At 48.8% G+C, this 14,791-nt stretch overlaps 1 protein-coding gene across 1 annotated transcript in view; it reads left to right on the forward strand.

The window, feature by feature from the left end:
• Positions 1–14,791, forward strand: part of CCDC60 (coiled-coil domain containing 60) — a 156,421-nt gene that overhangs the window by 31,179 nt on the left and 110,451 nt on the right. The gene's annotated exons all lie outside the window — the stretch shown is intronic.

Here is a 14,791-nt window from a genome sequence, read left to right on the forward strand (position 1 = left end):
AAAAAAAAAAAAGACTCTCTCCCTCTCCTTCTGCCCCTCCCTGCCTCAAATAAATAAATAAATCTTTAAAAGAAAAAGAGAGAGAGAGAAAGAGAGACAGAGATTCTGGGTTTTGAAGTTAGGCTGAGCCGGACTTGAAGCTGGGCTCCCCTGCTTGCCAGCTTTACCACTTTGCCTCTGAGTCCTCATCTGGAAAGTGGGGGTATAATGTGAATCTTACAAGGGACTGTGAGCTTTGGAGTTGATGCGTAAGAAGCATGGTGGCTGAACTCCAAATGAACCATCTTCCCATAGCTATGGACTCTGGGGTCCCAGGGCAACAAAAATCAAGATCAAGACCATCATCTGGCAAAATCTTAGAGGTCTTACTGANAGAGGTCTGACTGACCATGAAGAATGCCCCACATCACTGAAGTCAGGCAGTGCCTTGCTCCTAACCTTCTCTTCCGTCTTCAGCACCCACCAAAGAACCTCGACGCTAAGAAACATCTCAGTGCTCGGGGAGGCCACCTTGTCAGCAGGCATGACACAGATTTCCCACAACACCCAGGCCATGCTGCCCAGAGGTTGCTATACAAGCCACCAGCAGTAAGCAAGATGATTTTAGACGCTGCAACTACGTTTAATCTTAATAATTATGTGTTAATTTGATGGTGCATCAGGAAAACTCTAACACGCACTTGAAAGGCACAGCGTCACAGATGTTATTGCTCAGGAGAAAACTGAAGTAGATACTTCAGGGTTTTTGTTGTTGTTGTTCAGTGTTAATGTAAAGACAGATGTGAATAATAAAAGTGGTGCATGGGTACCACACGGATCATGATGATTATAGGGGGAAGTCTGCATGATGGAAAACGTGGCACCACGCAGAGGGGGAAATGTCAGGTTTAAGCTATAGAACAGGTGGTGTAGTCAGTCCTTCCTAAGTCCCGAAATGCAGGTCAGGTCCCAGCCCTAGAGAAGTATTAAGTCCCCAAAGCTAACTAGGAGTGTTCCCATTCCCTTCCAGTCGTGAAGTGCCTAGCACAGAATACACACTCGATACACCATCACGGTCCTTATCCTGGTGCTTAAGCAGAGGTACCAATCCCATCCAGTCCACCCCAGCAGCAGCTTTGTGACCGGAAGCAAGGTACTCAGCCTCTCTGAGCCTCCCTCCCTCCCCCGCAGATGGTGATTTTCATCAGACCAGCCCTGCTTGTCAGGGATAAGGCACTTGCCTGAGAACTTTATTCCCACACCACTTACTAGATGCCTATTTGTGTGGGACTGTGTGCCTGGCACAGAGCCAAAAAATTCCATCCAACACTGAACAGTGTGATGGGTCTGAAACCACACTGGTTAGAGTTTATACCCCCGACGCTGCCACCTAAACTCCGTGTTACTTTAGGCAAGGTATTTCCCCTCGGGGGCAGGGGGGCTTCCCTTGTCTGTAAAATGGAGGAGGGTCCCCTTTCATTTCTCCAAGTTCTCATTAAGAGAAGCTTGGCTTGGCCCCCATTCCAGCCATCCAGATGTTTCTGAAGTATACCAGTTCTGACATCGCAGAGACCAAACATGTGGGTGATTGACTACATTTTTCACATTTCATTTGTCATCTCGACAGGCTTTAAGTACGTGGATAATGAACTCCGAATTCCAAATGAACTTAAACCAATTCCTTTCTCGCTCTCTCTTTGAGGCGAGAAAGATTTCTTTGAGGGCAATGAGAACTTCATCTTTTTTTTTCTGCTCCTGGCAGAGCACCAGGCCTTGCCCAAGGCTGCGTGGTGGGAAGTGGGCTTGCCCCAAGGAGAAGGTATATGCCACAGAGGGAGTTCAGTGTAGTGGTTTAGACACACAGGCTCTGGGATTCCAAAAGCCCTGTGTTCCAATCCCACCTCTGCCTGTGATCCTTTCATCCAGTTACTTGAAATCTTGGGGTCTTCCCCTTGCTCATGTGGATAGAATCTATGTCACTGGGTTATTGTAAAGACTAGATGTGTTAAAATGTTAAATGTGTAGGGGGCTCCTGGGTGGCTCAGTCGGTTAAGCGTCTGACTCTTGATCTCAGGGTCATGAGTTTAACCCCTGCATCAGGCTCCATGCCTGATACTGAGGCACAGAGAGGTTAACTATCTAGCCCAATGTCAGAGGTAGTGAGCGGCAGAAACAGGAAAGGAAACATTATTGAAATAGTAAACACATAGTTGGGAAAGAAGGAGTTTGATGAGGGATGCTATAAATGATGGGGTTTAGGGAAAATGCCTCTCAGGAATGGGTCTCTACAGACAGAAATTTTTGCCCCAGGGATGTTCTCTAGAAAAACAACAAACAAACAGAAAAACCCTAGTTTGCAGTGTTTGCCAATTTCTGTGGTGTAAATACCCCCATTGTGGCCGATTCGGGAGGAGACGCACACAGCTCGCACCAAGTCACCTTCACAAGCCAGCATAGCAGTTTTTTGTCCCCACCTGACTTCCAGTAATTTCCCTGGAAAGACTCCCTGGGCTGTCTTTCCTGGGCCCCATCACAGAATGTGCTGGTGCAGACAAAACCCGGGCATGAGAGGCCGCGTTAGCTCGTTACGGGCAGCTCACCGAAGGCGGGTCGGATTGGATGGGTCCGTGATGGGGCGTGGGGGTCAGCGAGTGGCGGAACGATGTCCTTCCTCATCCCAAATGGCTCCCTGCACACAACAACGACAGTTTTCAGCAAAATGGACATCATGGGGCTGAGGAGAGGGAAGTGGCTCTGATGTCATTAAAATTTCATGTATTTCTGGCGCATGCAAAATGGAATGTGGGAGGCTGCCCTGAAGGCCCCGGAGCCCCGTGTCCAAAATGAATCAAGTCCATGGTTCCTGCCTGCGACGGCCACCCCCTCCCTCCGGAGCTCTTAATGTAAAGCCTGACAAATGTAGCACCGCCTAATTAACTTGACTATTGTCTCCTAAAAATACCTCTTCTCCTGGCTTTCCTTTGGCGAAAAGAGCAGACTGGTAATCAGGCGGAAAGGTCACCTTATACCAGGAAATGGGGCTGTGTTGGAAGGAGGCCCGCACACCCACTCTCCCGCGCAGTTTCGTGTGTTGGACACGTTTTCCTCCCTGTACTTCATTAATAACTAAGAAAGCGTGGCCGCCTTCGGAGGAACCCACTTGCTGCCGCTCCTTGTGAAGCTTAGCCCTCTCCGCCCGAGCAGCGGTGGAGGAATCCCTCTCTGAGCAATGACTGGGGTTTTGCAAACTGCCTCACACAACAGGGCTCTTCCTCCACCCCCTTGCTTCCTCCCGTGCGGCCTTTCCGCAAATACGTGCAGGTGTCCAATGAACCAGAAGGAAGAAGTTGGCTCACTGTGGCCAGAGGAACATAGGTACTCATGTCAGTTCGGGTCCCTTGGAAAACAGGTATCAAGACAGAGTTAGAAGAGCAAGAGATAATGTTGGAGGGAATGCACGACAGTGCAAGAGGAGAGGGGACAGGATTGAGCAGGGAAGGCATTCCGACTGGGATGAGATCCGACACCCGGGAAAGAAGAGAAGGTAGGAGAAGGGGTATTGAGTCGGAAGAGGGTCACCCTGCAGTGCAGCTCTGAGAGAGTCTTGGCCAGCCCCCTGGAGAGTTCCAGAACAAAGACTGCCTATTGGACGAGCCCCACATGGGGCAGAAATGACCAGGCCCTAGGACTCTCGTGGTGCTCTGTTACCAGCTATGGCTGTCTAGGTAGTGAGGGTCCGTAGGCTCCAATTCTTGGCGTTTAAATGACTCAGGGGTTGACTTAAGTGCAAGGCAGGAGCATCTCAGGATGTTGGCTCTGTTCTGCTCATTCTCAATCCTCACATAGACTCCTACCCTTTAAGCCATTTGTCCTGTATATTCCCAACATTGGGGCCCCACTGTAGATAATGGGGTGCCAGTAACTGGGAGTGGAGGTCACATCCCCATTTCAGGATATGGGGAGGGGGCTGATGTGTGGCTGCAAGGACTCTGGGTGGAAGAGTGTTAGCAGGTTGCCACCGGATTATGTGGACGGGAGCTACACCCTCCAGATTCCCACTCGAGTCACAAGGGACAGAGAAGTAGAATAGAAAGTAGATCCCAACTGTCATAAAGCCTCCTTTATGTGGCCCACAAAAATCTGGGAAACTCGAATAATGAGTTCTGGGTTTTTTTATTCTCAGTGTTCACATGCACAAATAATACCATAAATACATTAACCTTGTTAACATTACGATATTACGAATAAGGCTGAAAGCTTTGACTAGCATGCGGGGCCAGTTCTTACCCCAGAAGTAGGTGCTGTTAACTATTCAGTGATTCCTTCCACAGTCCTGCCACTTTTATGTACAGCTAGTAAAAGGGCAAACTTGAAATCAAGCCTAGGACACTTCGGTTCCGAAGTCTTTCCATTTTACCTCCAAAGATTTTCTCCCTCACCACATGTCATTAACTCTGTAAACACAGGCTCTTAAATGCTTTGCCATGAAGTATAAAGAAGTGCTGACCATATATCAGGCACAGTGCTAAGTACCTCAATTAATCTTTATGACAACCTTGTGAGGGGTAGTGTTACTGATCCTATCTTACTGGTGCACAAACTGGTGCTCAGAAAGGTTGTAACTGTCAGAGACCAGTGTCAGAGATGGGATTTGAACCCCGGTCCGTCCATCCTCTTGACAACCAATGCACCTGCCTCCCAGGACACAACTGAAATTTCATCCTCCTCCCAACAAGTGCCAAGTGCATTGCTGAAATTGCTTTCTTTTGCCAAACTCCTCAAGACGCAAGCCTAGATAACAACACGGGAAAAGGCCTATGCCCCCCCAAACCAGGCCTGACCCGGGCTCGTCAAGACCCAGGCAGCAGGACTGTGGGATGTGCTCGGAGAGCCAGACCCACTGATGGAATCCTCCCTCTGCACGTGATGGCGAGCCTCGAACCTATGAAGTCGGTAACGGCTGGTGCTCAGCCCGGCCGGCACATTCTGGCCATTCTGGGATCAGGGGGCATGGTCGTCGGATGACCAGCTTTGTCCCGCTGTTCTTCACTCATAGTGGAAACTCCCAGCTCGGCCTGGTGAGGTCATACCAGACAGTGGCCAATTCTGACAATGAAGGGGGGCAGGGAAAGGCAAAAAAACAAAAAACAAAAAACCATGACAAGAGCTCGTGCCAAATCTTTGTTAGGAAGCTAAAAATAGCTGTTGCTACGGATGGCCACAGATCATGAAACACATATGCCAACATAATAGCCCTATGTAAAATCGTCCCATGCGGGGTGTCCTCCAAGCCACTCACAATTAAGCTTAAGTGATGATATACAGAACATCATTTTCCAGGTGGAGGACACTCCAATGCTTTGTGGCTTGGGTACCCAGGAGGTACTGGGAGGGCCAGACTAGACTGAAGAATGGCCAGGGCTTGCATCTGGAGCTCTTGGCAGCCCCACCGCCATCCGTAAGTGTTGATGGGTGGCCCAGGATCCACGGCACTGTTCTGGGCTTTGTTGGGGCACAGGAATAAAGAGAAAGCATGGCATAGCATGACATAGCGTGACGGAGGTGAGTTAGCGTCTTGTTTAATCCTTGCCGCCATTCTGTGAAATAGACTCTAATCACAGAATGCCTGGCCCAGAGTGGGCCCTCAATGCAATGTTATTTACACTCAGTTCTTCCCCGAAAGTATTTACAGTGAAATGTGCAAACAGATCAGGTGAAGATATTATTGCCGTAATAATGCACAATAATTCAGAGGCAGATGGGAATTGACGTGTGGGAGATGCTAGCCCCTGAAAGGTGGAAACGGGTATGAAGTGACCCAGAGAAGCTACTGGAGGAGGTAATAACCCTTGTGTCGTGGCTTCACAGTTAAGCAGGCAGGAGTCTGAACACCTTGTGGGGATACATGGCAAAGCTACGGTTGAGCATCTATGGCAGGTGAAATGCAGATGTGAATTAAATACAGATGTGCAGAAAGTGGACAAAGACAAGCCCAGCTCTGGTGGTTGCTGAATTGTCTCTCTGGGGTTGCAGGCAACAAGGTACCTTGGTGTCCCTGAAATGGGCACAGGTGGGCTCTGACTGTGGCGCTGGGACTGCAAAAATCTTCTAGTTCATTCCCTCACATGCTCACGCTCTGGGAGATGGCCAAGGGTCTCAGAGGTGTTTTGGATATTTCCACGTACTGGATCTAAATTTCTTTTGTGCAGTTTTTTTTAAATATCCTTAAGAGGACAACCACAGTCTCGGGCTGGCTCCAGCTCACACTGTCTTCCAAGAGCCCACTGTCCTCGTGTCTCCCCAGCTCTGCATTCAGTGACATCATGTTGATGGCTCGAAACCAGCCATGGTGGGAGTATTGACACCACTGGAATGGACAAACACTGCACAAAACACTGCGCATCAGGTTGTTGAATATTTACCAGAATTTACTGGATGGGAAATTCATATCAAGACAGTATATCCTGGGGTCATAAAATCTCCAACTTTTTGGTGTTATACCGATGTAACATGAAATCGCATCATGGAGGAGGTAATCATTTTTCAATTCTCTCCTGTCCGTTTTTGTTATGCAAACGAGGAAGTCTCAGTTTGGTGCTAGTTCAGCCTTTAATGCCTCTCTAACACTTGTAACTCTCCCTGTGAACAAAGAGAGGTCCGAACCCAGCCCAGAACCTCGTGCAGGAAACCCAGCCTTGCTGTGACTGCAAACACTGTTTTGTTTTATCATATTTGCATTTATAGTTCCCTGCCATTTGCGACATGTAATAATGGCTTTCTAATACCGTGGTGGCACCAAGTTTTCTTTTTGCCGTGTTTTCACGAGCCAATTGAAAGACAAATATGCAGAGACTGATAATACAGGTGGTACCGAGAAATGGTGAATTTCCCGAAGATGCTTTGCAAGTGTGGGGAACACAGATGTACCCTAAGGCAGGCAGGCTTCACTTGAATACATTCAGCCACAGGGAAGTCACCACTTCTCAAAGCATCCCTTCTGTTACCATAATCAGTGAAATGTGCCGTTCAAATCAAAAAGGCTTGGGGCACCTGTCTGGCTCAGTCAGTAGAACACGTGACCCTTAATCTCAGGGTCCTGAGTTCAAGCCCCACACTAGTCATGGAGGCTACTGTAAAAAAAAAAAAAAAGATTAAAAAAAATAAAAGGCTTACTTTGTCTTCCTCTCCACCAGACCACCACCATTTTCAAACTAAGTATGTTTTCTATACTAGTCTCCTATTGAACCAAAAACCCTTAGTCCCCAAGTTTCTAATTTCCATTCTTGGTTTGTCTTTAGCTCAAAATCCCCATTCATTGTCAGGACTTTTGGGGCTTTGTGGTGAACTGAGCTGTAATGTCCCTGAAGGTCTAGTGCTGTCCTTGTGTCAACATTTCTCCCATCGAAGCAGCTCTGCCTCCATGGGAGGAATTGTGCGAGAGCGGCAGGGTAATTTATTTCGAAGCATAATCGCTCTAGAATTACTTTCACTGGCTCCCTCTCTGTGCCCTTTGTTGAACCAGCACCCCTACTGATGTCCTGATGTTGAGATTCAATGGCGGCTGATCCCTGCTCCTTACGGGGGCCTCTGGTGTACCGGGCACCACGCTGAGAGCCCCACATGCCTCCTCTCATTCTCTGCCCTGCACCTCAGCACAGCTCCGCCATCCTCTGCTGTCACTAGTCCATTCTACAGATGAGGAAGCTGCAGCTCGGAGCCGTGAAGTCACTCACCCAAGGTCATCCAGCCACTGAGCAGGCGAGCCTGGACTCCTAGGCAGACCTGTGAGCCTCCCGAGTCGGTGCTCTTAGCTCGTGACAAGGATTTCTGGCCTCAGACCCTGAGACCTGCCAAGGGAAGCTGACGCAGGTGACAAGGGGAGATGCCCAAGGGATGACCAGAGACCCTTGAAGGAAAGGTCTCGTTTTCTAAAGTCAGGAGAACATGCAATAAGAGAACACAAGCAGGCTGGCTCTCTGCGGGCGTCTGGCACCTTCGTGTGATCGTCCCAGATTCATCACTGGTGTAAGGTGGGGGAGGGGAGGGAGAGAAGAGAGACTCTACGTGACCCTCACCTGGGCAGATGCCTACTTCTCTTCCCCCTCAGCAAACAGAGAGCCAGTGTTCAGGTGCTTTAATCATAATTCTCTGCCTCTTGCCAATAGTCATTAAGATTTTTTTTAAAAAATTTGTGAATGGGCTCAATTGCAGTCTGTCATGTTCCACCATGAGGTAGGATGTCTCTTCCAGCCTTTTTTCAACACTTCCCCATTCAGCAGACACTGCCTGGGGCCGTCCTGGGTGCCAGGCATGCTTTGGGTGCAAGGGAAGCGAGGTGGGCATCCCTTCTGCCCTCTGTGGACATCCCAACAAGCATTACCACTGTGACGGGTGTGGCAGAGGAGGGGGACAGAGTGTACAGAGTGCTGTGGTGGCATCTGACTGGTGCAGGGGCAGAGGGAAAGTGTTCCTGGCAGGGGAAAGAGTGTCTGTGAGGTCCCTGAGCCATGAGAAAGCAGAAGGAGCTCAAAGAGGCCTAGGATGGCCCACACTATGGGGCTGGCCCATAGCAGGCCTTCAGTAAGGTGGGAGTGAGTGAGTGAGTGAGTGAAGGAAGGAGCAGAGGGTATGAGGGGAGCAGTGGGAGATGAAGATGGGAATGTACACTCAGGCCAGCCATGATGTCTTTGAAGTCTGTTACAAGGAATTTCGGCCTTGATTTTGACTTTGAGGGAGAGCCATGGAAGCACTCCAAACAACAGCAGTGTGATCATATTTATGCCTCTCCAGAAATACAGGGCCACCGAGCTATGACTACCCCATCATCCACCCACCCTCACAACCTCCAATATCGATAGGAAGCTGAATTTCTCCCCTATGCCATGAGGCAGCTGAAAATGCCCAGACCTTTGGGAATTGTCTCTCCATTCCTGTCTGCCATTCAGTCCTCCAATAATTTCACACCTGGGGGAACTACTCCATGCCTGCCTATCTGCCATGTTCTTGAGGCTCAACTTGCAAGAGTGACTCCAGGTGGGGGCCCCTCTAGACCCTTCTCCAAGGTCAACGAACCAACCAACTTACTATTTAATTTTGGTTCCCACCATAGCAGAGCCTGAGACAAGGATCTGAATGCAGAAGTTTATTTGGGAGGTGATTCTGAGAAGCAGGAATGGGGGAGTGGGAAGAGAGAGAGCAAAGGAGGACAAGCCAATAAAGGGTGCATCATTGAGGCTCTATTACTGGCATGCAAGCCCTGTGGGAAACCACCTCAGAATGGGAGGCTTGGGTGTTTACTTGTTTCCATCCTCCGTTGGGCGGGGATTGCCCCTGAGGTATTAGCCCTCCTGCCCCCAAATTTGCGGGCTTTGGAGAAAGACCTAAGGCAGAGAGGAGGAGATGCAGGTGCGGGAGGTGGGCCTTGCCACAGTGTACAGGAAATGCCCCTACAACAGCAGCTGAGGCTGGAGGAAGGCAAAGAGGATGGAGCGCGTGCCACTAAGAAACATTCACTGGGCATCTACCTTGTGCCAGGTACGGTGACCTGCACGTAGACATGCCTTGACCCCTTCAGCCCACCCAAAAACACCCTGAGGTAAATCTTCACACCACCACATGCCGGACAAAGCCACTTTGAGACATGACTCATCGAAGGCCACAGATCTGGAAGCAGTGATGTGAGTGGGCACTGAAATCCAGATCGACTTGCTGGACGTTCTAGAGAAGTCATTCTAGCTCCACCGACATCCCTGTCTCTGAGACCGGAAGGTCTCCCTACGGCATAGCCCCACCCCCCGAGCCACAGATGACTGGACCCGAGCAAACCACCTGATACCAGCAGTACCAATCAGATTCTCCTCTATGAGAACGTGGACTTCACAACTTCTCTGGAGAGCCACAGAGGACAGAGATGACGTCCAATAAACTCCAGGGCGGGGACCCCTGTTTTGCCACAGCTGGGAAAGAAAAGAAGCAGACGGGCAGAAATCAGCAGTCTTGAGCACTCGTGCCTTTTTGAAGAGCCCAAGAGACAGAGCAAGGAGATGAGTTTTCCCGCCATCAGACTCCAACCCCACCCCCCCAGAGTTAGATGAATGCATTTCCGTATCTGCCAACCACAGATTCCTGAATAAAACACAGTCTTTAAATTAAAAAAAAAAAAGATAAGAACCATCAAGAGTGCACGTCATGAGAGGGGTGAGTGTTCTGTAGGCAGACAAGTTCTGGGGTGTCCATGGGTTTCTCTGCCTGGTCCCTGTAAAGAGACCAAGCAGAGATAGTCCCCAAACAATGGAGAAGAAAGGGAGGAAGATGTCAAACGTGCCTACAAAGTGAAAGATGTTTCATTAGGGGTCCAGTGTCTGTTGCTGCAGCTGCTTCTATTTGCCAATTCTGCTTCTTAATAAAAGAAAGGAGCACAGCTCGGGCCGCATCCCTCACCACGGCTTTCCCACTAATAAAAGCAGCTGGGCGATGGGCTTCTGCACCCAGAGAGTCCCAGTTCATTTTTCGCCCCTCTGTTGGCTGCAGTGTAAGACAGCTCGAGAAGAAATTAATACTCGGAATTGGTGTCAGCCCTGCTGACAGCAGATCAAGGCGGAAAGACAAATTGCTCATTACAGTTCAGGGAGCTGGAGCCGGGAGAAGACAGCCGGGCCATCCCCTGCCAGCTCCGGGCGCTCCCACCAGTGACTAAACTTCAGCCGGGACTGCCCTGGCTTCTGCCTGCCTGTGGGGTTTGCAGGGGCTGCTGGGCGGGGGTGGGGGTGCTGCTCATGTGTGGGCAACTGCTTTGGGCCACCTCGGAGCCCCTCGTCAGCCATGTTTGTATCATGTCACCAGTGGGACCAAACCTAAAGCTCTGGAAAAGGTGCTTGTGTGGGTCACTTGCTCATCCTGGAGTCATGGTGGTGGCCCGTGGTGGCGGCAGAGCCAACAGGAAGGCAGAGTGGCCTGGAACAATGAGAAATCAAACATGGACGGAAACCCCCCTGTCATCCCTTGCCTTGTATTTTCTACCACTGTCCTCTGATATTTTTATGTAGGACACCTTCGATGACTTCACGGGCAGGGATATCATCTTTTGTGGGAGGGGACCGATGCAAGGCCTAGACCCAAATGGGCCAATGGGGGCTGATACCCAGCCGTCTGCCCTCACTCACCGCCTACTCTGGCACAGGGCTGCAGACCTCTGCGGAGAGGTGGTTTCCCTCATTTGCACCAAGGTGCTGCTTGGCCTTGGGAAAGTCCTGGCAGCATTATACTTGAGAGCTCTCGGCTTATCTATTGTCCGCCTTCACCAAGGAGAATATAAGCTCCATCAGGGTAGTGACGGTGCTTGTCACCCTTCTCCTCCCTGCACCAGGCCTGGGGAGGATGACCTCCACGGTCCGCCTCAGTGAGCTCCCTTGCTCTCAGGCTTCCGACTGGATTCAGCCGAGAAGAGGCACCGCTGGAAGATCACAGGGTGGGAGGGGGGCATCCTCTTTATTCAGCTGCAGTTCGGCTGCTAGAAATTGGTCACCAGGACTGTCTCTCCCCTCATCTCTCTGCGTTCAGCGGACCCCAAATCTCCCCGTTCTCAACCATGTATTTTAGATGACAACAGGACCCCATCTGAAAAATGTTGCTTTTCTCTCTCACTGGGGGGTAAAAAAAATAATAATAAGTATTACACCAAGAGAAGCATCTTTTGCAATTTCCAGAACAATATTTCCTCTGACATTCTTCTTTTCTGTACAACCATTTGCCAGACCTCTTCTCCTAAATTAGCGCCGGTGGGGGCTTCCTCACCAGGTTAATTCTACTCTGACAAAGCGTGGGGGCGACACCAGACACAACAGAGCTATTCAGTCTCGGGAGACGCTATGCCGTCATAACAAAGGCATGAGTCTTCGGAGCAGCCATGCAAGGGCTCTTGGGCATAATGACCAGGTGGCGGCATTCCTGTGTCCTAGGGACTGTGCGGTATTCTCCCTCCAGAAACGGCATTGTCAGAGAAAACAATGATTTAACGGCAGCATGACAGGAACCTTGGGACTAATGGGACCCAGCCCAGAAATCAGAACCTGGCAAATGTAGGGGACAACTGGAAGGCGATTATCACACAGTCCATGCCTACAACTCTCATTACCATCTGAGCCTTGCAGGAAGCCCTTTCCCTCTGGAAGGTCAAATTCAGATGGTGCTAAGTAGTTAAAAGAAAAGAGCTGGGAACCGGGGAGAGCAGGACAGACCTTTCAATGGAGAATTTTCCAGAATTATATACAGAACACCTTATCTACCTCCTCTCTTTCCCTCTCTCCCTTCTTCTCTTTTCCTGTCTCTCATACACACACACACACACATACACACACGCACACACGCATGCGCTTCAATCCCAGTGATACAGCTCTTCTGTTTTCCAAACCCAGTTCCCACAAAGCTTTGTTTATGCAGGCTAGGAAAAGTGACATTGCCTACTCAACAAGTAACTTTTGATTAAAAACACTGAACTCTGCCCAAGTAATTGTACTACACACAAGAAAAACATTTGAGGGTCTAAAGAGAAGTTTCCCTTTGTTCCCAGCCAGAAATAGTGGTTAAAAAAAAAAAAAAAGATCTCTGGCTTGCATTGTTTGAACAAAACTTGCATCTGTACATTCTAGAATTTGCTCCATTTTTCCATAATGAGCACACGGGATGTTTTCTATACATTATTTTTAATGGCGAAAGTCATAAATGAAATCCTTTTTGTGCTTCCACAAAGGCAACTGCTATACACGCAAAAACACTCTCTTTTGAGTATCACTTCCCGTCCATTTCCCGTCTCTGGAGGTAAATACTTTTGTGTCTGATATGGCTCCTCCCACACCCTTTCTCTATAGGTATAAACATATGCATGTGAATCTTTATACATATTTTACTTTGAGGATAATTTCACTTTTCAGAAGTGGGGTTCGATGATATGTATTATTTNCGATATGTATTATTTTGCAACTTCTTTTTTTTTTTTTTTAAAGATTTTATTTATTTATTTGACAGAGACAGAGACAGTCAGTGAGAGAGGGAACACAGCAGGGGGAGTGGGAGAGGAAGAAGCAGGCTCATAGCAGAGGAGCCTGATGTGGGGCTCGATCCCATAACGCCAGGATCACGCCCTGGGCCGAAGGCAGACGCCCAACCGCTGTGCCACCCAGGCGCCCCTATTTTGCAACTTCTAAAAAAGTTAAGAATACTCTCGGGGATCTTTGCATCGTACAATCAGTGCATATAAATTTACTTTTTTGTCTCTAATGATTGACTAGAATTCAGTAGTTTAATAAACAACTGAATAGACCATAGCTTATTTCACCAGGTTCCTATGGAGGCATGTTCAGGCGATTCCTAACGTCTGGTTATTGTAAGTGGTGCTACAATCAATTACTTGTATGTTGCCTCCTTGGATGTATGAGCCCATATTTCTATACGGGAGAGACTATTATATCAACTGGGACACTTTGGGCTGCATGACTAAGCAACAAGGGCTTTATTTATGAGAACCCTAATGTAGGTCAGTTCCAAAGATGGCTAATTTGAAGGCTCAGTGCCATCATTACGGACATAGGGGCTTCCTTTCCAACCTTCTGTTCTGCCACCCTCAGAAGGTGGGAAAGCCTCTGGCGAGGGGTCCCATGATAGCTAGAGATGTTCTAGGTGACACTGCCAAAATATCTTCAACGTTCCGCAGGCCTGTCAGCCTGGTCTGAGCCGCCGGCTAACACGCACACCAGTCCCTGGCAAGGGCCATGCAACCACCCCGACTGGCATGGACTGTCTTCATTCCTCCTCTGGCTCTAGAAGGAAGATGGGGGAGAAGATGGGTTTTATTCACCCATATACCATCCAGAAAACATGTATCCATTTACAGGCTCCCAACAGCACCCAAGTACCAGTTTCTTCACATATTCGCCTATTCTTAATAAGATGTCTAAATTTTTGCCAACAAGAAGGGCAAAGAGGACATCTCGTTTTCTTGCATTGACTTGATTTTTGAGACAGATAAACATCTATATATTTATTGCTCATTTTTATTTTCTCTTCTGAGAATTACCTGTTTGGATCATTCGCCTGACTTTCTATTGGATAATTTGCTGTGGTTTCTATTGACTTGTTTGAGTTCGATATATACATCCTGGAGACACATAATCGAGAAATTTTAAAAGGTTGTTAAGAGCAAAGAACACTTAAATCATCCATCTTTGTCCTTCCCTGGATTCTCAAGGGTTTCTAACACAGTTCAGGAAACAAATGAAGAAACTGCATTTGATGGAAAAGGTTATGTTGTTGTGCTTTCCAAACTTCAGAACAGAAGTGCCTTGCCAGATGTTACAATACATTTCGGAAACACCACATAAAATGTCTTTCAGAGTCTCACAAATACACAAACAGCCATAGGGACCGGCTCTGTTTTTTCATCCTGGCCACTCCCTGGCTGGGTGACTTCAGCCCCATCATTCCATCTCTCTGAGCCTTGTTGTCCTCAGGGTACCACAGACCTCACAGGGCTGCTAGGGAGTGTAGCAGATGCATTCATGCTCTCCCAGTGTCTCCTTGGCTCTCCCCAAGCTTATGCACACCCTCGGTTCTCTGCTTGTGGTCTGAGGCTGTCCAGAAGGGGCAGTCCAGACGGGTAACGCCCTCAGGAGCAGCCCTCCACCAATGGCAGACAAATATTGGGGATAAGGACCTGGATTGCACTGCCTTTAGATGGAACAACTCTGAGGCGCATTCTGTACCAAGAGCGGACAAACCATAGCTTACCAGCTAAATCCAGCCACCACCTGCCGCTATA

Source organism: Ailuropoda melanoleuca, chromosome 12 (genome assembly GCF_002007445.2).
Source record: "Ailuropoda melanoleuca isolate Jingjing chromosome 12, ASM200744v2, whole genome shotgun sequence".
In the NCBI taxonomy this organism is placed as follows: domain Eukaryota; kingdom Metazoa; phylum Chordata; class Mammalia; order Carnivora; family Ursidae; genus Ailuropoda; species Ailuropoda melanoleuca.